This window comes from Schistocerca gregaria, unplaced genomic scaffold (genome assembly GCF_023897955.1).
Source record: "Schistocerca gregaria isolate iqSchGreg1 unplaced genomic scaffold, iqSchGreg1.2 ptg000043l, whole genome shotgun sequence".
NCBI classification, from domain to species: Eukaryota; Metazoa; Arthropoda; class Insecta; order Orthoptera; family Acrididae; genus Schistocerca; species Schistocerca gregaria.
In genome coordinates, this window is record NW_026061702.1 from 8,100,923 (window position 1) to 8,126,501 (window position 25,579).

Genomic DNA, 25,579 nt, shown 5'->3' on the forward strand with positions numbered 1-25,579 from the left:
AATTATTGACTTTTTAGCTGGCTTTGGTGCCTTGGACATGAGCTATGTCCTTAAGATTCTGCATGAAAGGAGGACTAGCAGTCGAGTTGCATTGGAGAATGTGGAAAGTGTTCATATGTAGTAAAAACCTGAGAAATCCGTCCGTTTTAGTCATTTGTTATCGAATCAACTTGAAGCCAGATCGTCACATTGCCCGCTTTCCTCTCTGAAACCGTTGTACTTATCGTCTGCAAAGCTATGCCCCGTGCTGCGGTATGCGGAGACCCTAAAAGCACCATAGTAGAACTCAGATGAAGCTTGAAAGTTGATGTAATAGCCAGTAAGTAGTAGTACAATTCAAGTTTCAGGTATCGATTATTGACTTTTTAGCTGGCTTTGGTGCCTTGGACATGAGCTATGTCCTTAAGATTCTGCATGAAAGGAGGACTAGCAGCCGATTTGAATGGGAGAATGTGAAAAGTGTTCATATGTAGTAAAAACCTGAGAAATCCATCCTTTTTCGTCAGTTGTTATCGAATCAACTTGAAGCCAGATCGTCATATTGCCCGCTCTTCTCTCTGAAACGGTTGTACTTATCGTCTGCAAAGCTATGTCGCGTGCTGCGGTATGCGGAGTCACTAAAAGCACCATAGTAGAACACAGATGAAGCTTCTAAGTTGATGTAATAGCCAGTAAGGAGTAGTACAATTCAAGTTTTAGGTATCGAAAAATGACTTTTTAGCTGGCTTTGGTGCCTTGGACATGAGGTACGACCTTATGATTGTGCATGAAAGGATTACTAGCAGCCGAGTGGCACGGGAGGATGCGAAAAGTGTTCATATGTAGTAAAAACCTGAGAAATCTGTCCGTTTTCGGAATATATTATCGAATCGACTTAAAGCAGTGCGTCACATTGGCCGCTCTTCTCTCTGAAACGGTTGTACTTATCGTCTGCAAAGCTATGTCGCATGCTGCAGTATGCGGAGACACTAAAAGCACCATAGTAGAACACAGATGAAGCTTCTAAGTTTATGTAATAGCCAGTAAGAAGTAGTAAAATTCAAGATTTAGGTATCGATTATTGACTTTTTAGCTGGCTTTTGTGCCTTGGACATGAGCTAGGACCTTACGATTCTGCATGAAAGGAGGACTAGCAGCCGAGTTGCACGGGAGAATGTAAAAATTGTTCATATGTAGTAAAAACCTGAGAAATCCGTCCGTTTTCGTCATTTGTTATCGAATCGACTTAAAGCCAGATCGTCACATGGGCCCCTCTTCTCTCTGAAACGGTTGTACTTATCGTCTGCAAAGCTATGTCGCGTGCTGCAGTATGCGGAGACACTAAAAGCACCATAGTAGAAAACAGATGAAGCTTCTAAGTTGATGTGATAGCCAGTGAGACGTAGTACAATTCAAGTTTTAGGTATCGATTATTGTCTTTTTAGCTGGCTTTGGTGCCTTGGACATGAGCTAGGACCTAAAGATTCTGCATGAAAGGAGGACTAGCAGCCGCGTTGCACGGGAGGATGTAAAAAGTGTTCATATGTAGTAAAAACCTGAGAAATCCGTCCGTTTTCGTCATTGGTTTTCGAATCGACTTAAAGCCAGATCGTCACATGGGCCCCTCTTCTCTCTGAAACGGTTGTACTTATCGTCTGCAAAGCTATGTCGCGTGCTGCGGTATGCGGAGACACTAAAAGCACCATAGCAGAACACAGATTAAGCTTCTAAGTTGATGTAATAGCAAGTAAGAAGTAGTACAATTCAAGTTTTAGGTATCGATTATTGATCTTTTAGCTGGATTTTGTGCCTTGGACATGAGCTAGGACCTTATGATTCCGCACGGAAGGAGGACTAGCAGCCGAGTTGCTTGGGAGAATGTGAAAAGTGTTCATATGTAGTAAAAACCTGAAAAATGCGTGCGTTTTCGTCATGTGTTATCGAATCGACTTAAAGCCAGATTGTCACATTGTCCGCTCTTCTATCTGAAACGGTTGTACTTACCGTCTGCAAAGCTATGTCGCGTGCTGCGGTATGCGGAGACACTAAAAGCACCATAGTAGAATACAGATGAAGCTTCAAAGTTGATGTAATAGCCAGTAAGAAGTAGTACAATTCAAGTTTTAGGTATCGATTATTGACTTTTTTGCTGGCTTTGGTGCCTTGGACATGAGCTAGGACCTTACGATTCTGCATGAAAGGAGGACTAGCAGCCGAGTTGCACGGGAGAATGTAAAAAGTGTTCATATGTAGTATAAACCTGAGAAATCCGTCCGTTTTCGTCACTTGTTATCGAATCGACTTAAAGCCAGATCGTCACATTGGCCCCTCTTCTCTCTGAAACGGTTGTACTTATCGTCTGCAAAGCTATGTCGCGTGCTGCGGTATGCGGAGACACTAAAAGCACCATAGTAGAACACAGATGAAGGTTCTAAGTTGATGTGATAGCCAGTGAGAAGTAGTACAATTCAAGTTTTATGTATCGATTATTGACTTTTTAGCTGGCTTAGGTGCCTTGGACATGAGCTAGGACCTTAAGATTCTGCATGAAAGGAGGACTAGCAGCCGCGTTGCACGGGAGTATGTGAAAAGTGTTCATATGTAGTAAAAACCTGAGAAATCCGTCCATTTTCGTCATTTGTTATCGAATCGACTTAAAGCCAGTTCGTCACATTGGCCCCACTTCACTCTGAAACGGTTGTACTTATCGTCTGCAAAGCTATGTCGCGTGCTGCGGTATGCGGAGACAGTAAAAGCACCATAGTAGAACACAGATGAAGCTTCTAAGTTGATGTAATAGCCAGTAAGGAGTAGTACAATTCAAGTTCTAGGTATCGAATATTGACTTTTTAGCTGGTTTTGGTGCCTTGGACATGAGCTAGGACCTTAAGATTCTGCATGAAAGGAGGACTAGCAGCCGCGTTGAACGGGAGTATGTGAAAAGTGTTCATATGTAGTAAAAACCTGAGAAATCCGTCCATTTTCGTCATTTGTTATCTAATCGACTTGAGGCCAGTTCGTCACATTGGCCCCTCTTCTCTCTGAAACGGTTGTACTTATCGTCTGCAAAGCTATGTCGCGTGCTGCGGTATGCGGAGACACTAAAAGCACCATAGTAGTACACAGATGAAGCTTCTAAGTTGATGTAATAGCCAGTAAGGAGTAGTACAATTCAAGTTTTAGGTATCGAATATTGACTTTTTAGCTGGCTTTGGCGCCTTGGACATGAGCTAGGACCTTAAGATTCTGCATGAAAGGAGGACTAGCAGCCGAGTTGCACGGGAGGATGCGAAAAGTGTTCATATGTAGTAAAAACCTGAGAAATCCGTCCGTTTTCGTAATTTATTATCGAATCGACTTAAAGCAGTGCGTCACATTGGCCGCTCTTCTCTCTGAAACGGTTGTACTTATCGTCTGCAAAGCTATGTCGCGTGCTGCGGTATGCGGAGACACTAAAAGCACCATAGTAGAACACAGATGAAGCTACTAAGTTGATGTAATAGCCAGTAAGGAGTAGTACAATTCAAGTTATAGGTATCGAATATTGACTTTTTAGCTGGCTTTGGCGCCTTGGACATGAGCTAGGAACTTAAGATTCTGCATGAAAGGAGGACTAGCAGCCGCGTTGCACGGGACTATGTGACAAGTGTTCATATGTGGTAAAAACCTGAGAAATCCGTCCATTTTCGTCATTTGTTATCGAATCGACTTAAAGCCAGATCGTCACATTGGCCTCTCTTCTCTCTGAAACGGTTGTACTTATCGTCTGCAAAGCTATGTCGCGTGCTGCGGTATGCGGAGACACTAAAAGCACCATAGTAGAACACAGATGAAGCTACTAAGTTGATGTAATAGCCAGTAAGGAGTAGTACAATTCAAGTTTTAGGTATCGAATATTGACTTTTTAGCTGGCTTTGGCGCCTTGGACATGAGCTAGGAACTTAAGATTCTGCATGAAAGGAGGACTAGCAGCCGCGTTGCACGGGACTATGTGACAAGTGTTCATATGTAGTAAAAACCTGAGAAATCCGTCCATTTTCGTCATTTGTTATCGAATCGACTTAAAGCCAGATCGTCACATTGGCCTCTCTTCTCTCTGAAACGGTTGTACTTATCGTCTGCAAAGCTATGTCGCGTGCTGCGGTATGCGGAGACACTAAAAGCACCATAGTAGAACACAGATAAAGCTACTAAGTTGATGTAATAGCCAGTAAGGAGTAGTACAATTCAAGTTTTAGGTATCGAATATTGACTTTTTAGCTGGCTTTGGCGCCTTGGACATGAGCTAGGAACTTAAGATTCTGCATGAAAGGAGGACTAGCAGCCGCGTTGCACGGGACTATGTGACAAGTGTTCATATGTAGTAAAAACCTGAGAAATCCGTCCATTTTCGTCATTTGTTATCGAATCGACTTAAAGCCAGATCGTCACATTGGCCTCTCTTCTCTCTGAAACGGTTGTACTTATCGTCTGCAAAGCTATGTCGCGTGCTGCGGTATGCGGAGACACTAAAAGCACCATAGTAGAACACAGATGAAGCTACTAAGTTGATGTAATAGCCAGTAAGGAGTAGTACAATTCAAGTTTTAGGTATGGAATATTGACTTTTTAGCTGGCTTTGGCGCCTTGGACATGAGCTAGGAACTTAAGATTCTGCATGAAAGGAGGACTAGCAGCCGCGTTGCACGGGACTATGTGACAAGTGTTCATATGTAGTAAAAACCTGAGAAATCTGTCCATTTTCGTCATTTGTTATCGAATCGACTTAAAGCCAGATCGTCACATTGGCCTCTCTTCTCTCTGAAACGGTTGTACTTATCGTCTGCAAAGCTATGTCGCGTGCTGCGGTATGCGGAGACACTAAAAGCACCATAGTAGAACACAGATGAAGCTACTAAGTTGATGTAATAGCCAGTAAGGAGTAGTACAATTCAAGTTTTAGGTATCGAATATTGACTTTTTAGCTGGCTTTGGCGCCTTGGACATGAGCTAGGAACTTAAGATTCTGCATGAAAGGAGGACTATCAGCCGCGTTGAACGGGAGTATGTGAAAAGTGTTCATATGTAGTAAAAACCTGAGAAATCCGTCCATTTTCGTCATTTGTTATCTAATCAACTTGAGGCCAGTTCGTCACATTGGCCCCTCTTCTCTCTGAAACGGTTGTACTTATCGTCTGCAAAGCTATGTCGCGTGCTGCGGTATGCGGAGACACTAAAAGCACCATAGTAGAACACAGATGAAGCTTCTAAGTTGATGTAATAGCCAGTAAGGAGTAGTACAATTCAAGTTTTAGGTATCGAATATTGACTTTTTAGCTGGCTTTGGCGCCTTGGACATGAGCTAGGACCTTAAGATTCTGCATGAAAGGAGGACTAGCAGCCGAGTTGCACGGGAGGATGCGAAAAGTGTTCATATGTAGTAAAAACCTGAGAAATCCGTCCGTTTTCGTAATTTATTATCGAATCGACTTAAAGCAGTGCGTCACATTGGCCGCTCTTCTCTCTGAAACGGTTGTACTTATCGTCTGGAAAGCTATGTCGCGTGCTGCGGTATGCGGAGACACTAAAAGCACCATAGTAGAACACAGATGAAGCTACTAAGTTGATGTAATAGCCAGTAAGGAGTAGTACAATTCAAGTTTTAGGTATCGAATATTGACTTTTTACCTGGCTTTGGCGCCTTGGACATGAGCTAGGAACTTAAGATTCTGCATGAAAGGAGGACTAGCAGCCGCGTTGCACGGGACTATGTGACAAGTGTTCATATGTGGTAAAAACCTGAGAAATCCGTCCATTTTCGTCATTTGTTATCGAATCGACTTAAAGCCAGATCGTCACATTGGCCTCTCTTCTCTCTGAAACGGTTGTACATATCGTCTGCAAAGCTCTGTCGCGTGCTGCGGTATGCGGAGACACTAAAAGCACCATAGTAGAACACAGATAAAGCTACTAAGTTGATGTAATAGCCAGTAAGGAGTAGTACAATTCAAGTTTTAGGTATCGAATATTGACTTTTTAGCTGGCTTTGGTGCCTTGGACATGAGCTAGGAACTTAAGATTCTGCATGAAAGGAGGACTAGCAGCCGCGTTGCACGGGACTATGTGACAAGTGTTCATATGTAGTAAAAACCTGAGAAATCCGTCCATTTTCGTCATTTGTTATCGAATCGACTTAAAGCCAGATCGTCACATTGGCCTCTCTTCTCTCTGAAACGGTTGTACTTATCGTCTGCAAAGCTATGTCGCGTGCTGCGGTATGCGGAGACACTAAAAGCACCATAGTAGAACACAGATGAAGCTACTAAGTTGATGTAATAGCCAGTAAGGAGTAGTACAATTCAAGTTTTAGGTATGGAATATTGACTTTTTAGCTGGCTTTGGCGCCTTGGACATGAGCTAGGAACTTAAGATTCTGCATGAAAGGAGGACTAGCAGCCGCGTTTCACGGGACTATGTGACAAGTGTTCATATGTAGTAAAAACCTGAGAAATCCGTCCATTTTCGTCATTTGTTATCGAATCGACTTAAAGCCAGATCGTCACATTGGCCTCTCTTCTCTCTGAAACGGTTGTACTTATCGTCTGCAAAGCTATGTCGCGTGCTGCGGTATGCGGAGACACTAAAAGCACCATAGTAGAACACAGATGAAGCTACTAAGTTGATGTAATAGCCAGTAAGGAGTAGTACAATTCAAGTTTTAGGTATCGAATATTGACTTTTTAGCTGGCTTTGGCACCTTGGACATGAGCTAGGAACTTAAGATTCTGCATGAAAGGAGGACTAGCAGCCGCGTTGCACGGGACTATGTGACAAGTGTTCATATGTAGTAAAAACCTGAGAAATCCGTCCATTTTCGTGATTTGTTATCGAATCGACTTAAAGCCAGATCGTCACATTGGCCTCTCTTCTCTCTGAAACAGTTGTACTTATCGTCTGCAAAGCTATGTCGCGTGCTGCGGTATGCGGAGACACTAAAAGCACCATAGTAGAACTCAGATGGAGCTTCAAAGTTGATGTAATAGCCAGTAAGAAGTAGTACAATTCAAGTTTTAGGTATCGATTATTGACTTTTTAGCTGGCTTTGGTGCCTTGGACATGAGCTATGTCCTTAAGATTCTGCATGAAAGGAGGACTAGCAGCCGCGTTGCACGGGAGTATGTGAAAAGTGTTCATATGTAGTAAAAACCTGAGAAATCCGTCCAATTTTATTCATTTGTTATCGAATCGACTTAAAGCCAGATCGTCACATTGGCCTCTCTTCTCTCTGAAACGGTTGTACTTATCGTCTGCAAAGCTATGTCGCGTGCTGCGGTATGCGGAGACACTAAAAGCACCATAGTAGAACACAGATGAAGCTACTAAGTTGATGTAATAGCCAGTAAGGAGTAGTACAATTCAAGTTTTAGGTATGGAATATTGACTTTTTAGCTGGCTTTGGCGCCTTGGACATGAGCTAGGAACTTAAGATTCTGCATGAAAGGAGGACTAGCAGCCGCGTTACACGGGACTATGTGACAAGTGTTCATATGTAGTAAAAACCTGAGAAGTCCGTCCATTTTCGTCATTTGTTATCGAATCGACTTAAAGCCAGATCGTCACATTGGCCTCTCTTCTCTCTGAAACGGTTGTACTTATCGTCTGCAAAGCTATGTCGCGTGCTGCGGTATGCGGAGACACTAAAAGCACCATAGTAGAACACAGATGAAGCTACTAAGTTGATGTAATAGCCAGTAAGGAGTAGTACAATTCAAGTTTTAGGTATCGAATATTGACTTTTTAGCTGGCTTTGGCGCCTTGGACATGAGCTAGGAACTTAAGATTCTGCATGAAAGGAGGACTAGCAGCCGCGTTGCACGGGACTATGTGACAAGTGTTCATATGTAGTAAAAACCTGAGAAATCCGTCCATTTTCGTCATTTGTTATCGAATCGACTTAAAGCCAGATCGTCACATTGGCCTCTCTTCTCTCTGAAACAGTTGTACTTATCGTCTGCAAAGCTATGTCGCGTGCTGCGGTATGCGGAGACACTAAAAGCACCATAGTAGAACTCAGATGGAGCTTCAAAGTTGATGTAATAGCCAGTAAGAAGTAGTACAATTCAAGTTTTAGGTATCGATTATTGACTTTTTAGCTGGCTTTGGTGCCTTGGACATGAGCTATGTCCTTAAGATTCTGCATGAAAGGAGGACTAGCAGCCGAGTTGAATGGGAGAATGTGAAAAGTGTTCATATGTAGTAAAAACCTGAGAAATCCATCCTTTTTCGTCAGTTGTTATCGAATCAACTTGAAGCCAGATCGTCATATTGCCCGCTCTTCTCTCTGAAACGGTTGTACTTACCGTCTGCAAAGCTATGTCGCGTGCTGCGGTATGCGGAGTCACTAAAAGCACCATAGTAGAACACAGATGAAGCTTCTAAGTTGATGTAATAGCCAGTAAGGAGTAGTACAATTCAAGTTTTAGGTATCGAAAATTGACTTTTTAGATGGCTTTGGTGCCTTGGACATGAGGTAGGACCTTATGATTGTGCATGAAAGGATTACTAGCAGCCGAGTGGCACGGGAGGATGCGAAAAGTGTTCATATGTAGTAAAAACCTGAGAAATCCGTCCGTTTTCGGAATATATTATCGAATCGACTTAAAGCAGTGCGTCACATTGGCCGCTCTTCTCTCTGAAACGGTTGTACTTATCGTCTGCAAAGCTATGTCGCGTGCTGCAGTATGCGGAGACACTAAGCACCATAGTAGAACACGGATGAAGCTTCTAAGTTGATGTGATAGCCAGTGAGAAGTAGTACAATTCAAGTTTTAGGTATCGAATATTGACTTTTTAGCTGGCTTTGGCGCCTTGGACATGAGCTAGGAACTTAAGATTCTGCATGAAAGGAGGACTAGCAGCCGCGTTGCACGGGACTATGTGACAAGTGTTCATATGTAGTAAAAACCTGAGAAATCCGTCCATTTTCGTCATTTGTTATCGAATCGACTTAAAGCCAGATCGTCACATTGGCCTCTCTTCTCTCTGAAACGGTTGTACTTATCGTCTGCAAAGCTATGTCGCGTGCTGCGGTATGCGGAGACACTAAAAGCACCATAGTAGAACACAGATGAAGCTACTAAGTTGATGTAATAGCCAGTAAGGAGTAGTACAATTCAAGTTTTAGGTATCGAATATTGACTTTTTAGCTGGCTTTGGCGCCTTGGACATGAGCTAGGAACTTAAGATTCTGCATGAAAGGAGGACTAGCTGCCGCGTTGCACGGGACTATGTGACAAGTGTTCATATGTAGTAAAAACCTGAGAAATCCGTCCATTTTCGTCATTTGTTATCGAATCGACTTAAAGCCAGATCGTCACATTGGCCTTTCTTCTCTCTGAAACGGTTGTACTTATCGTCTGCAAAGCTATGTCGCGTGCTGCGGTATGCGGAGACACTAAAAGCACCATAGTAGAACACAGATGAAGCTACTAAGTTGATGTAATAGCCAGTAAGGAGTAGTACAATTCAAGTTTTAGGTATCGAATATTGACTTTTTAGCTGGCTTTGGCGCCTTGGACATGAGCTAGGAACTTAAGATTCTGCATGAAAGGAGGACTAGCAACCGCGTTGCACGGGACTATGTGACAAGTGTTCATATGTAGTAAAAACCTGAGAAATCCGTCCGTTTTCGTCATTTGTTATCGAATTGACTTAAAGCCAGATCGTCACATTGGCCGCTCTTCTGTCTGAAACGGTTGTACTTATCGTCTGCAAAGCTATGTCGCGTGCTGCGGTATGCTGACACACTAAAATCACCATAGTAGAACACAGATGAAGCTTCTAAGTTGATGTAATAGCCAGTAAGAAGTAGTTCAATTCAAGTTTTAGGTATTGAATATTGACCTTTTAGCTGGCTTTTGTGCCTTGGACATGAGCTAGGACCTCAAGATTCTGCATGAAAGGAGGACTAGCAGCCGAGCTGCACGGGAGAATGTGAAAAGTGTTCGTATGTAGTAAAAACCTGAGAAATCCGTCCGTTTTCGTCATTTGTTATCGAATTGACTTAAAGCCAGATCGTCACATTGGCCGCTCTTCTCACTGAAACGGTTGTACTTATCGTTGGCAAAGCTATGTCGCGTGCTGCGGTATGTGGAGACACTAAAAGCACCTTAATAGAACACAGATGAAGCTTCTAAGTTGATGTAATACCCAATAAGAAGTAGTACAATTCAAGTTTTAGGTATCGAATATTGACTTTTTAGCTGGCTTTGGTGCCTTGGACATGAGCTAGGACCTTAAGATTCTGCATGAAAGGAGGACTAGCAGCCGAGTTGCACGGGAGAATGTGAAAAGTGTTCATATGGAGTAATAACCTGAGAAATCCGTCCTTTTTCGTCATTTGTTATCGAATCGACTTAAAGCCAGATCGTCACATTGGCCGCTCTTCTCTCTGAAACGGTTGTACTTATCGTCTGCAAAGCTATGTCACGTGCTGCGGTATGTGGTGACACTAAAATCACCGCAGTAGAACACAGATGAAGCTTCTAAGATGATGTAATATCCAGTAAGAAGTAGTACAATTCAAGTTTTAGGTATCGGTTATTGACTTTTCAGCTGGCTTTGGTGCATTGGACATGAGCTAGGACCTTAAGATTCTGCATGAAAGGTGGACTAGCAGCCGAGTTCCACGGGAGAATGTGAAAAGTGTTCATATGTAGTAAAAACCTGAGAAATCCGTCCGTTTTCGTCATTTGTTATCGAATCGACTTAAAGCAGATCGTCACATTGGCCGCTCTTCTCTCTGAAACGGTTGTACTTATCGTCTGCAAAGCTATGTCGCGTGCCGCGGTATGCGGAGACACTAAAAGCACCGTAGTAGAACACAGATGAAGCTTCTAAGTTGATGTAATAGCCAGTAAGAAGTAGTACAATTCAAGTTTTAGGTATCGATTATTACTTTTCAGCTTGCTTTTTTGCATTGGACATTAGCTAGGACCTAATGATTCTGCATGAGAGGAGGACTAGCAGCCGAGTTGCATGTGAGAATGTGAAAAGTGTTCATATATAGTAAAAACCTGAGAAATCCGTCTGTTTTTGTCATTTGTTATCGAATCGACTTTAAGCCAGATCGTCACATTGGCCGCTCTTCACTCTGAAACGGTTGTACTTATCGTCTGCAAAGCTATGTCGCGTGCTGCGGTATGCGGAGACACTAAAAGCACCATAGTAGAACACAAATGAAGCTTCAAAGTTGATGTAATAGCCAGTAAGAAGTAGTAAAATTCAAGATTTAGGTATCGATTATTGACTTTTTTGCTGGCTTTGGTGCCTAGGACATGAGCTAGGACCTTAAGATTCCGCATGAAAGGAGGAGTAGCAGCCGCGTTGCACGGGAGTATGTGAAAAGTGTTCATATGTAGTAAAAACCCGAGAAATCCGGCCATTTTCGTCATTTGTTATCGAATCGACTTAAAGCCAGATCGTCACATTGGCCGCTCTTCTCTCTGAAACGGTTGTACTTATCGTCTTCAAAGCTATGTCGTGTGCTGCGGTATGCGGAGACACTAAGAGCACCATAGTAGAACACAGATGAAGCTTCAAAGTTGATGTAATAGCCAGTAAGAAGTAGTACAATTCAAGATTTAGGTATAGATTATTGACTTTTTTGCTGGCTTTGGTGCCTAGGACATGAGCTAGGACCTTACGATTCTGCATGAAAGGAGGACTAGCAGCCGAGTTGCACGGGAGAATGTAAAAATTGTTCAAATGTAGTAAAAAACTGAGAAATCCGTCCGTTTTCGTCATTTGTTATCGAATCGACTTAAAGCCAGATCGTCACATTAGCCGCTCTTCACTCTGAAACGGTTGTACTTATCGACTTCAAAGCTATGTCGCGTGCTCCGAGATGCGGAGACACTAAAAGCACCATAGTAGAACACAGATGAAGTTTCTAAGATGATGTAATAGCCAGTAAGAAATAGTACAATTCAAGTTTTAGGTATCGAATATTTACTTTTTAGCTGGCTTTGGTGCCATGGACATGAGCTATGTCCTTAAGATTCTGCATTAAAAGGAGGACTTGCAGCCGAGTTAGATGGGAGAATGTGAAAAGTGTTCATATGTAGTAAAAACCTGAGAAATCCGTCCGTTTCGTCATTTGTTATCGAATCAACTTGAAGCCAGATCGTGACATTGCCCGCTCTTCTCTCTGAAACGGTTGTACTTATCGTCTGCAAAGCTGTGTCGCGTGCTGCGGTATGCGGAGACACTAAAAGCACCATAGTAGAACACAGATGAAGCTTCTAAGTTGATGTAATAGCCAGTAAGGAGTAGTACAATTCAAGTTTTAGGTATCGAATATTGACTTTTTAGCAGGCATTGGTGCCTTGGACATGAGCTAGGACCTTAAGATTCTGCATGAAAGGAGGACTAGCAGCCGAGTTGCACGCGAGGATGCGAAAAGTGTTCATATGCAGTAAAAACCTGAGAAATCCGTCCGTTTTCGTAATTTATTATCGAATCGCCTTAAAGCAGTGCGTCACATTTTCCGCTCATCTCTCTGAAACGGTTGTACTTATCGTCTGCAAAGCTATGTCGTGTCCTGCGGTATGCGGAGACACTAAAAGCACCATAGTAGGACACAGATAAAGCTTCTAAGTTGATGTAATAGCCAATAAGGAGTAGTACAATTCAAGTTTTAGGTATCGATTATTGACTTTTTAGCTGGCTTTGGTGCCTTGGACATGAGCTATGTCCTTACGATTCTGCATGAAAGGACTACTAGCAGCCGAGTTGCATGGGAGAATGTGGAAAGTGTTCATATGTAGTAAAAACCTGAGAAATCCGTCCGTTATCGTCATTTGTTATCGAATCAACTTGAAGCCAGATCGTCACATTTGCCCCTCTTCTCTCTGAAACGGTTGTACTTATCGTCTGCAAAGCTATGTCGCGTGCTGCGGTATGCGGAGACACTAAAAGCACCATAGTAGAACACAGATGAAGCTTCTAAGTTGATGTAATAGCCAGTAAGGAGTAGTACAATTCAAGTTTTAGGTATCGAATATTGACTTTTTAGCTGGTTTAGGTGCCTTGGACATGAGCTTGGACCTTAAGATTCTGCATGAAAGGAGGACTAGCAGCCGAGTTGCACGGGAGGATGTGAAAGTGTTCATATGTAGTAAAAACCTGAGAAATCCGTCCGTTTTCGTAATTTATTATCGAATCGACTTAAAGCAGTGCGTCACATTGGCCGCTCTTCTCTCTAAAACGGTTGTACTTATCGTCTGCAAAGCTATGTCGCGTGGTGCGGTATGAAGAGACACTAAAAGCACCATAGTAGAACACAGATGAAGCTTCTAAGTTGATGTAATAGCCAGTAAGAAGTAGTACAATTCAAGTTTTAGGTATCGATTATTGACTTTTTAGCTGGCTTTTGTGCGTTGGACATGAGCTAGGACCTTATGATTCTGCATGAAAGGAGGACTAGCAGCCGAGTTGCATGGGAGAATGTGAAAAGGGTTCATATGTAGTAAAAACCTGAGAAATCCGTCTGTTTTCGTCATTTATTATCGAATCGACTTAAAGCCAGATCGTTACATTGGCCGCTCTTCTCTCTGAAACGGTTGTACTTATCGTCTTCAAAGCTATGTCGCGTGCTGCGGTATGCGGAGACACTGAAAGCACCATAGTAGAACACTGATGAAGCTTCAAAGTTGATGTAATAGCCGGTAAGAAGTAGTACAATTCAAGATTTAGGTATCGATTATTGACTTTTTAGCTGGCTTTGGTCCCTTGGACATGTGCTAGGACCTTATGATTCTGCATGAAAGGAGGACTAGCAGCCGAGTTGCATGGGAGAATGTGAAAAGGGTTCATATGTAGTAAAAACCTGAGAAATCCGTCTGTTTTCGTCATTTATTATCGAATCGACTTAAAGCCAGATCGTTACATTGGCCGCTCTTCTCTCTGAAACGGTTGTACTTATCGTCTTCAAAGCTATGTCGCGTGCTGCGGTATGCGGAGACACTAAGAGCACCATAGTAGAACACAGATGAAGCTTCAAAGTTGATGTAATAGCCAGTAAGAAGTAGTACAATTCAAGATTTAGGTATAGATTATTGACTTTTTTGCTGGCTTTGGTGCCTAGGACATGAGCTAGGACCTTACGATTCTGCATGAAAGGAGGACTAGCAGCCGAGTTGCACGGGAGAATGTAAAAATTGTTCAAATGTAGTAAAAAACTGAGAAATCCGACCGTTTTCGTCATTTGTTATCGAATCGACTTAAAGCCAGATCGTTACATTGGCCGCTCTTCTCTCTGAAACGGTTGTACTTATCGTCTGCAAAGCTATGTCGTGTGCTGCGGTATGCGGAGATACATAAAGCACCATAGTAGAACACAGTTGAAGCTTCTAAGTTGATGTGATAGCCAGTGAGAAATAGTACAATTCAAGTTTTAGGTATCGATTATTGACTTTGTAGCTGGCATTGGTGCCTTGGACATGAGCTAGGACCTTAATATTCTGCATGAAAGGAGGACTAGCAGCAGCGTTGCACGGGAGTATGTGAAAAGTGTTCATATGTAGTGAAAACCTGAGAAATCCGTCCGTTTTCGTCATTTGTCACCGAATCAACTTGAAGCCTGATCGTCACATTGGCCGCTCTTCTCTCTGAAACGGTTGTACTTATCGCCTGCAAAGCTATGTCGCGTGCTGCGGTATGCGGAGACACTAAAAGCACCATAGTAGAACACAGATGAAGCTTCAAAGTTGATGTAATAGCCAGTAAGGGGTAGTACAATTCAAGTTATAGGTATCGAATATTGACTTTTTAGCTGGCTTTCGTGCCTTGGACATGAGCTAGGACCTTAAGATTCTGCATGAAAGGAGGACTAGCAGCCGAGTTGCACGGGAGGATGCGAAAAGTGTTCATATGTAGTAAAAAAATGAGAAGTCCGTCCGTTTTCTTAAATTCTTATCGAATCGACTTAAAGCAGTGCTCCACATTGGCCGCTCTTCTCTCTGAAACGGTTGTACTTATCGTCTGCAAAGCTATGTCGCGTGCCGCGGTATGCGGAGACACTAAAAGCACCGTAGTAGAACACAGATGAAGCTTCTAAGTTGATGTAATAGCCAGTAAGAAGTAGTACAATTCAAGTTTTAGGTATCGATTATTACTTTTCAGTTTGCTTTTTTGCCTTGGACATGAGCTAGGACCTAATGATTCTGCATGAGAGGAGGACTAGCAGCCGAGTTGCATGTGAGAATGTGAAAAGTGTTCATATATAGTAAAAACCTGAGAAATCCGTCCGTTTTTGTCATTTGTTATCGAATCGACTTAAAGCCAGATCGTCACATTGGCCGCTCTTCACTCTGAAACGGTTGTACTTATCGTCTGCAAAGCTATGTCGCGTGCTGCGGTATGCGGAGACACTAAAAGCACCATAGTAGAACACAAATGAAGCTTCAAAGTTGATGTAATAGCCAGTAAGAAGTAGTAAAATTCAAGATTTAGGTATCGATTATTGACTTTTTTGCTGGCTTTGGTGCCTAGGACATGAGCTAGGACCTTAAGATTCCGCATGAAAGGAGGAGTAGCAGCCGCGTTGCACGGGAGTATGTGAAAAGTGTTCATATGTAGTAAAAACCCGAGAAATCCGGCCATTTTCGTCATTTGTTATCGAATCGACTTAAAGCCAGATCGTCACATTGGCCGCTCTTCTCTCTGAAACGGTTGTACTTATCGTCTTCAAAGCTATGTCGTGTGCTGCGGTATGCGGAGACACTAAGAGCACCATAGTAGAACACAGATGAAGCTTCAAAGTTGATGTAATAGCCAGTAAGAAGTAGTACAATTCAAGATTTAGGTATAGATTATTGACTTTTTTTCTGGCTTTGGTGCCTAGGACATGAGCTAGGACCTTACGATTCTGCATGAAAGGAGGACTAGCAGCCGAGTTGCACGGGAGAATGTAAAAATTGTTCAAATGTAGTAAAAAACTGAGAAATCCGTCCGTTTTCGTCATTTGTTATCGAATCGACTTAAAGCCAGATCGTCACATTAGCCGCTCTTCACTCTGAAACGGTTGTACTTATCGACTTCAAAGCTATGTCGCGTGCTCCGAGATGCGGAGACACTAAAAGCACCATAGTAGAACACAGATGAAGTTTCTAAGATGATGTAATAGCCAGTAAGAAATAGTACAATTCAAGTTTTAGGTATCGAATATTTACTTTTTAGCTGGCTTTGGTGCCATGGACATGAGCTATGTCCTTAAGATTCTGCATTAAAAGGAGGACTTGCAGCCGAGTTAGATGGGAGAATGTGAAAAGTGTTCATATGTAGTAAAAACCTGAGAAATCCGTCCGTTTTCGTCATTTGTTATCGAATCAACTTGAAGCCAGATCGTGACATTGCCCGCTCTTCTCTCTGAAACGGTTGTACTTATCGTCTGCAAAGCTGTGTCGCGTGCTGCGGTATGCGGAGACACTAAAAGCACCATAGTAGAACACAGATGAAGCTTCTAAGTTGATGTAATATCCAGTAAGGAGTAGTACAATTCAAGTTTTAGGTATCGAATATTGACTTTTTAGCAGGCATTGGTGCCTTGGACATGAGCTAGGACCTTAAGATTCTGCATGAAAGGAGGACTAGCAGCCGAGTTGCACGCGAGGATGCGAAAAGTGTTCATATGCAGTAAAAACCTGAGAAATCCGTCCGTTTTCGTAATTTATTATCGAATCGCCTTAAAGCAGTGCGTCACATTTTCCGCTCAGCTCTCTGAAACGGTTGTACTTATCGTCTGCAAAGCTATGTCGTGTCCTGCGGTATGCGGAGACACTAAAAGCACCATAGTAGGACACAGATAAAGCTTCTAAGTTGATGTAATAGCCAATAAGGAGTAGTACAATTCAAGTTTTAGGTATCGATTATTGACTTTTTAGCTGGCTTTGGTGCCTTGGACATGAGCTATGTCCTTAAGATTCTGCATGAAAGGACTACTAGCAGCCGAGTTGCATGGGAGAATGTGGAAAGTGTTCATATGTAGTAAAAACCTGAGAAATCCGTCCGTTATCGTCATTTGTTATCGGATCAACTTGAAGCCAGATCGTCACATTTGCCCCTCTTCTCTCTGAAACGGTTGTACTTATCGTCTGCAAAGCTATGTCGCGTGCTGCGGTATGCGGAGACACTAAAAGCACCATAGTAGAACACAGATGAAGCTTCTAAGTTGATGTAATAGCCAGTAAGGAGTAGTACAATTCAAGTTTTAGGTATCGAATATTGACTTTTTAGCTGGTTTAGGTGCCTTGGACATGAGCTTGGACCTTAAGATTCTGCATGAAAGGAGGACTAGCAGCCGAGTTGCACGGGAGGATGTGAAAAGTGTTCATATGTAGTAAAAACCTGAGAAATCCGTCCGTTTTCGTAATTTATTATCGAATCGACTTAAAGCAGTGCATCACATTGGCCGCTCTTCTCTCTAAAACGGTTGTACTTATCGTCTGCAAAGCTATGTCGCGTGCTGCGGTATGAAGAGACACTAAAAGCACCATAGTAGAACACAGATGAAGCTTCTAAGTTGATGTAATAGCCAGTAAGAAGTAGTACAATTCAAGTTTTAGGTATCGATTATTGACTTTTTAGCTGGCTTTTGTGCGTTGGACATGAGCTAGGACCTTATGATTCTGCATGAAAGGAGGACTAGCAGCCGAGTTGCATGGGAGAATGTGAAAAGGGTTCATATGTAGTAAAAACCTGAGAAATCCGTCTGTTTTCGTCATTTATTATCGAATCGACTTAAAGCCAGATCGTTAGATTGGCCGCTCTTCTCTCTGAAACGGTTGTACTTATCGGCTTCAAAGCTATGTCGCGTGCTGCGGTATGCGGAGACACTGAAAGCACCATAGTAGAACACTGATGAAGCTTCAAAGTTGATGTAATAGCCAGTAAGAAGTAGTACAATTCAAGATTTAGGTATCGATTATTGACTTTTTTGCTGGCTTTGGTGCCTAGGACATGAGCTAGGAACTTACGATTCTGCATGAAAGGAGGACTAGCAGCCGAGTTGCACGGGAGAATGTAAAAATTGTTCAAATGTAGTAAAAAACTGAGAAATCCGTCCGTTTTCGTCATTTGTTATCGAATCGACTTAAAGCCAGATAGTTACATTGGCCGCTCTTCTATCTGAAACGGTTGTACTTATCGTCTGCAAAGCTATGTCGCGTGCTGCGGTATGCGGAGACAGTAAAAGCACCATAGTAGAACACAGTTGAAGCTTCTAAGTTGATGTGATAGCCAGTGAGAAGTAGTACAATTCAAGTTTTAGGTATCGATTATTGACTTTGTAGCTGGCATTGGTGCCTTGGACATGAGCTAGGACCTTAATATTCTGCATGAAAGGAGGACTAGCAGCAGCGTTGCACGGGAGTATGTGAAAAGTGTTCATATGTAGTGAAAACCTGAGAAATCCGTCCGTTTTCGTCATTTGTTACCGAATCAACTTGAAGCCTGATCGTCACATTGGCCGCTCTTCTCTCTGAAACGGTTGTACTTATCGCCTGCAAAGCTATGTCGCGTGCTGCGGTATGCGGAGACACTAAAAGCACCATAGTAGAACACAGCTGAAGCTTCTAAGTTGATGTAATAGCCAGTAAGGAGTAGTACAATTCAAGTTTTAGGTATCGAATATTGACTTTTTAGCTGGCTTTGGTCCCTTGGACATGAGCTAGGACCTTATGATTCTGCATGAAAGGAGGACTAGCAGTCGAGTTGCACTCGAGGATGCGAAAAGTGTTCATATGTAGTAAAAACCTGAGAAATCCGTCCGTTTTCGTAATTTATTATCGAATCGACTTAAAGCAGTGCGTCACATTGGCCGCTCTTCTCTCTGAAACGGTTGTACTTATCGTCTGCAAAGCTATGTCGCGTGCTGCGGTATGCGGAGACACTAAAAGCACCATAGTAGAACACAGATGAAGCTTCAAAGTTAATGTAATAGCCAGTAAGAAGTAGTACAATTCAAGATTTAGGTATCGATTATTGACTTTTTTGCTGGCTTTGGTGCCTTGGTCAAGAGCTAGGACCTTACGATTCTGCATGAAAGGAGGACTAGCAGCCGAGTTGCACGGGAGAATGTGGAAAGTGTTCATATGTAGTAAAAACCTGAGAAATCCGTCCGTTTTTGTCATTTGTTATCGAATCGACTTAAAGCCAGATCGTCACATTGGCCCCTCTCCTCGCTGAAACGGTTGTACTTATCGTCTGCAAAGCTATGTCGCGTGCTGCAATATGCGGAGACACTAAAAGCACCATAGTAGAACACAGATGAAGCTTCTAAGTTGATGTGATAGCCAGTGAGAAGTAGTACAACTCAAGTATTAGGCATCGAATATTGACTTTTTAGCTGGCTTTTGTGCCTTGGACATGAGCTAGGACCTTAAGATTCCGCATGAAAGGAGGAGTAGCAGCCGCGTTGCACGGGAGTATGTGAAAAGTGTTCATATGTAGTAAAAACCTGAGAAATCCGTCCGTTTTCGTAATTTATTATCGAATCGGCTTAAAGCAGTGCGTCACATTGGCCCCTCTTCTCTCTGAAACGGTTGTACTTATCGTCTGCAAAGCTATGTCGCGTGCTGCGGTATGAAGAGACACTAAAAGCACCATAGTAGAACACAGATGAAGCTTCTAAGTTGATGTAATAGCCAGTAAGAAGTAGTACAATTCAAGTTTTAGGTATCGATTATTGACTTTTTAGCTGGCTTTTGTGCCTTGGACATGAGCTAGGACCTTATGATTCTGCATGAAAGGAGGACTAGCAGCCGAGTTGCATGGGAGAATGTGAAAAGGGTTCATATGTAGTAAAAACCTGAGAAATCCGTCTGATTTCGTCATTTATTATCGAATCGACTTAAAGCCAGATCGTTACATTGGCCGCTCTTCTCTCTGAAACGGTTGTACTTATCGTCTGCACAGCTTTGTCGCGTGCTGCGGTATGCGGAGACACTAAAAGCACCATAGTAAAACACAGATTAAACTTCTAAGTTGATGTAATAGCCAGTAAGGAGTAGTACAATTCAAGTTTTAGGTATCGAATATTTACTTTTTAGCTGGCTTTGGTGCCATGGACATGAGCTATGTCCTTAAGATTCTGCATGAAAGGAGGACTAGCAGCCGAGTTGCATGGGAGAATGTGAAAAGTGTTCATATGTAGTAAAAACCTGAGAAATCCGTCCGTTTTCGTCATTTGTTATCGAATCAACTTGAAGCCAGATCGTGACATTGCCCGCTCTTCTCTCTGAAACGGTTGTACTTATCGTCTGCAAAGCTGTGTCGCGTGCTGCGGTATGCGGAGACACTAAAAGCACCATAGTAGAACACAGATGAAGCTTCTAAGTTGATGTAATAGCCAGTAAGGAGTAGTACAATTCAAGTTTTAGGTATCGAATATTGACTTTTTAGCAGGCATTGGTGCCTTGGACATGAGCTAGGACCTTAAGATTCTGCATGAAAGGAGGACTAGCAGCCGAGTTGCACGCGAGGATGCGAAAAGTGTTCATATGCAGCAAAAACCTGAGAAATCCGTCCGTTTTCGTAATTTATTATCGAATCGCCTTAAAGCAGTGCGTCACATTGGCCGCTCATCTCTCTGAAACGGTTGTACTTATCGTCTGCAAAGCTATGTCGTGTCCTGCGGTATGCGGAGACACTAAAAGCACCATAGTAGAACACAGATAAAGCTTCTAAGTTGATGTAACAGCCAATAAGGAGTAGTACAATTCAAGTTTTAGGTATCGATTATTGACTTTTTAGCTGGCTTTGGTGCCTTGGACATGAGCTATGTCCTTAAGATTCTGCATGAAAGGAGGACTAGCAGCCGAGTTGCATGGGAGAATGTGGAAAGTGTTCATATGTAGTAAAAATCTGAGAAATCCGTCCGTTATCGTCATTTGTTATCGAATCAACTTGAAGCCAGATCGTCACATTGCCCGCTCTTCTCTCTGAAACGGTTGTACTTATCGTCTGCAAAGCTATGTCGCGTGCTGCGGTATGCGGAGACACTAAAAGCACCATAGTAGAACACAGATGAAGCTTCTAAGTTGATGTAATAGCCAGTAAGGAGTAGTACAATTCAAGTTTTAGGTATCGAATATTGACTTTTTAGCTGGTTTAGGTGCCTTGGACATGAGCTTGGACCTTAAGATTCGGCACGAAAGGAGGACTAGCAGCCGAATTGCACGGGAGGATGCGAAAAGTGTTCATATGTAGTAAAAACCTGAGAAATCCGTCCGTTTTCGTAATTAATTGTCGAATCGACTTAAAGCAGTGCGTCACATTGGCCGCTCTTCTCTCTGAAACGGTTGTACTTATCGTCTGCAAAGCTATGTCGCGTGCTGCGGTATGCGGAGACACTAAAAGCACCATAGTAGAACAAAGATTAAGCTTCTAAGTTGATGTAATAGCCAGTAAGAAGTAGTACAACTCAAGTTTTAGGTATCGATTATTGACTTTGTAGCTGGCTTTGGTGCCTTGGACATGAGCTAGGACCTTAAGATTCCGCATGAAAGGAGGACTAGCAGCCGCGTTGCACGGGAGTATGTGAAAAGTGTTCATATGTAGTAAAAACCTAAGAAATCCGTCCATTTTCGTCATTTGTTATCGAATCAACTTAAAGACAGATCGTCACATTGGCCGCTCTTCTCTCTGAAACGGTTGTACTTATCATCTGCACAGCTATGTCGCGTGCTGCGGTATGCGGAGACACTAAAAGCACCATAGTAGAACACAGATGAAGGTTCTAAGTTGATGTAATAGCAAGTAAGAAGAAGTACAATTCAAGTTTTAGGTATCGATTATTGACTTTTTAGCTGGCTTTGGTGCCTTTGGCATGAGCTAGGTCCTTATGATTCTGCATGAAAGGAGGACTAGCAGCCGAGTTGCATTGGAGAATGTGGAAAGTGTTCATATGTAGTAAAAACCTGAGATATCCATCCGTTTTCGTCATTTGTTATCGAATCGACTTAAAGCCAGATCGTCACATTATCCGCTCTTCTCTCTGAATCGGTTGTACTTATCGCCTGCAAAGCTATGTCGCGTGCTGCGGTATGCGGAGACACTAAAAGCACCATAGTAGAACACAGATTAAGCTTCTAAGTTGATGTAATAGCCAGTAAGAAGTAGTACAATTCAAGATTTAGGTATCGATTATTGACTTTTTTGCTGGCTTTGGTGCCTTGGTCAAGAGCTAGGACCTTACGATTCTGCATGACAGGAGGACTAGCAGCCGAGTTGCACGGGAGAATGTAAAAAGTGTTCATATGTAGTAAAAACCTGAGAAATCCGTCTGTTTTCGTCATTTATTATCGAATCGACTTAAAGCCAGATCGTTACATTGGCCGCTCTTCTCTCTGAAACGGTTGTACTTATCGTCTTCAAAGCTATGTCGCGTGCTGCGGTATGCGGAGACACTAAAAGCACCATAGTAGAACACAGATGAAGCTTCAAAGTTGATGTAATAGCCAGTAAGAAGTAGTACAATTCAGGATTTAGCTATCGATTATTGAGTTTTTTGCTGGCTTTGGTGCCTAGGACATGAGCTAGGACCTTACGATTCTGCATGAAAGGAGGACTAGCAGCCGAGTTGCACGGGAGAATGTAAAAATTGTTCAAATGTAGTAAAAAACTGAGAAATCCGTCCGTTTTCGTAATTTATTATCGAATCGCCTTAAAGCAGTGCGTCACATTGGCCGCTCATCTCTCTGAAACGGTTGTACTTATCGTCTGCAAAGCTATGTCGTGTCCTGCGGTATGCGGAGACACTAAAAGCACCATAGTAGAACACAGATAAAGCTTCTAAGTTGATGTAATAGCCAATAAGGAGTAGTACAATTCAAGTTTTAGGTAACGATTATTGACTTTTTAACTGGCTTTGGTGCCTTGGACATGAGCTATGTCCTTAAGATTCTGCATGAAAGGAGGACTAGCAGCCGAGTTGCATGGGAGAATGTGGAAAGTGTTCATATGTAGTAAAAACCTGAGAAATCCGTCCGTTATCGTCATTTGTTATCGAATCAACTTGAAGCCAGATCGTCACATTGCCCGCTCTTCTCTCTGAAACGGTTGTACTTATCGTCTGCAAAGCTATGTCGCGTGCTGCGGTATGCGGAGACACTAAAAGCACCATAGTAGAACACAGATGAAGCTTCTAAGTTGATGTAATAGCCAGTAAGGAGTAGTACAATTCAAGTTTTAGGTATCGAATATTGACTTTTTAGCTGGTTTAGGTGCCTTGGACATGAGCTTGGACCTTAAGATTCTGCATGAAAGGAGGACTAGCAGCCGAGTTGCACGGGAGGATGTGAAAAGTGTTCATATGTAGTAAAAACCTGAGAAATCCGTCCGTTTTCGTAATTTATTATCGAATCGACTTAAAGCAGTGCGTCACATTGGCCGCTCTTCTCTCTGAAACGGTTGTACTTATCGTCTGCAAAGCTATGTCGCGTGCTGCGGTATGAAGAGACACTAAAAGCACCATAGTAGAACACAGATGAAGCTTCTAAGATGATGTAATAGCCAGTAAGAAGTAGTACAATTCAAGTTTTAGGTATCGATTATTGACTTTTTAGCTGGCTTTTGTGCCTTGGACATGAGCTAGGACCTTATGATTCTGCATGAAAGGAGGACTAGCAGCCGAGTTGCATGGGAGAACGTGAAAAGGGTTCATATGTAGTAAAAACCTGAGAAATCTGTCTGTTTTCGTCATTTATTATCGAATCGACTTAAAGCCAGATCGTTACATTGGCCGCTCTTCTCTCTGAAACGGTTGTACTTATCGTCTTCAAAGCTATGTCGCGTGCTGCGGTATTCGGAGACACTAAAAGCACCATAGTAGAACACAGATGAAGCTTCAAAGTTGATGTAATAGCCAGTAAGAAGTAGTACAATTCAAGATTTAGGTATCGATTATTGACTTTTTTGCTGGCTTTGGTGCATAGGACATGAGCTAGGACCTTACGATTCTGCATGAAAGGAGGACTAGCAGCCGAGTTGCACGGGAGAATGTAAAAATTGTTCAAATGTAGTAAAAACCTGAGAAATCCGTCCGTTTTCGTCATTTGTTATCGAATCGACTTAAAGCCAGATCGTCACATTGGCCCCTCTCCTCGCTGGAACGGTTGTACTTATCGTCTGCAAAGCTATGTCGCGTGCTGCAATATGCGGAGACACTAAAAGCACCATAGTAGAACACAGATGAAGCTTCGAAGTTGATGTGATAGCCAGTGAGAAGTAGTACAACTCAATTTCTAGGTATCGAATATTGACTTTTTAGCTGGCTTTTGTGCCTTGGACATGAGCTAGGACCTTAAGATTCCGCATGAAAGGAGGAGTAGGAGCCGCGTTGCACGGGAGTATGTGAAAAGTGTTCATATGTAGTAAAAACCCGAGAAATCCGTCCACTTTCGTCATTTGTTATCGAATCGACTTAAAGCCAGATCGTCACATTGGCCGCTCTTCTCTCTGAAACGGTTGTACTTATCGTCTGCACAGCTTTGTCGCGTGCTGCGGTATGCGGAGACACTAAAAGCACCATAGTAGAACACAGATTAAGCTTCTAAGTTGATGTAATAGCCAGTAAGGAGTAGTACAATTCAAGTTTTAGGTATCGAATATTGATTTTTTGCTGGCTTTGGTGCCATGGACATGAGCTAGGACCTTAAGATTCTGCATGAGAGGAGGACTAGCGGCCGAGTTGCACGGGAGGGTGCGTAAAGTGTTCATATGTAGTAAAAACCTGTGAAATCCTTCCGTTTTCGTAATTTATTATCGAATCGACTTAAAGCAGTGCGTCACATTGGCCGTTCTTCTCTCTGAAACGGTTGTACTTATCGTCTGCAAAGCTATGTCGCGTGCTCCGGTATGCGGAGACACTAAAAGCACCATAGTATAACACAGATTAAGCTTCTAAGTTGATGTAATAGCCAGTAAGTAGTAGTACAATTCAGATTTTAGGTATCGATTATTGACTTTTTAGCTGGCTTTGGTGCCTTGGATATGAGCTAGGACCTTACGATTCTGCATGAAAGGAGGACTAGCAGCCGGGTTGCATGGGAGAATGTGAAAAGTGCTCATATGTAGTAAAAACCTGAGAAATCCGTCCGTTTTCGTCATTTGTTATCGAATCGACTTAAAGCCAGATCGTCTCATTGGCCCCTCTTCTCTCTGAAACGGTTGTACGTATCGTCTGCAAAGCTATGTAGCGTGCTGCAGTATGCGGAGACACTAAAAGCACCATAGTAGAACACAGATGAAGCTTCTAAGTTGATGTGATAGCCAGTGAGAAGTAGTACAACTCAAGTTTTAGGTATCTATTATTGACTTTTTAGCAGGCTTTGGTGCCTTGGACATGAGCTAGGACCTTAAGATTCCGCATGAAAGGAGGAGTAGCAGCCGCGTTGCACGGGAGTATGTGAAAAGTGTGCATATGTAGTAAAAACCTGAGAAATCCGGCACATTTTCGTCATTTGTAATCGAATCGACTTAAAGCCAGATCGTCACATTGGCCGCTCTTCTCTCTGAAGCGGTTGTACTTATCGTCTGCAAAGCTATGTCGCGTGCTGCGGTA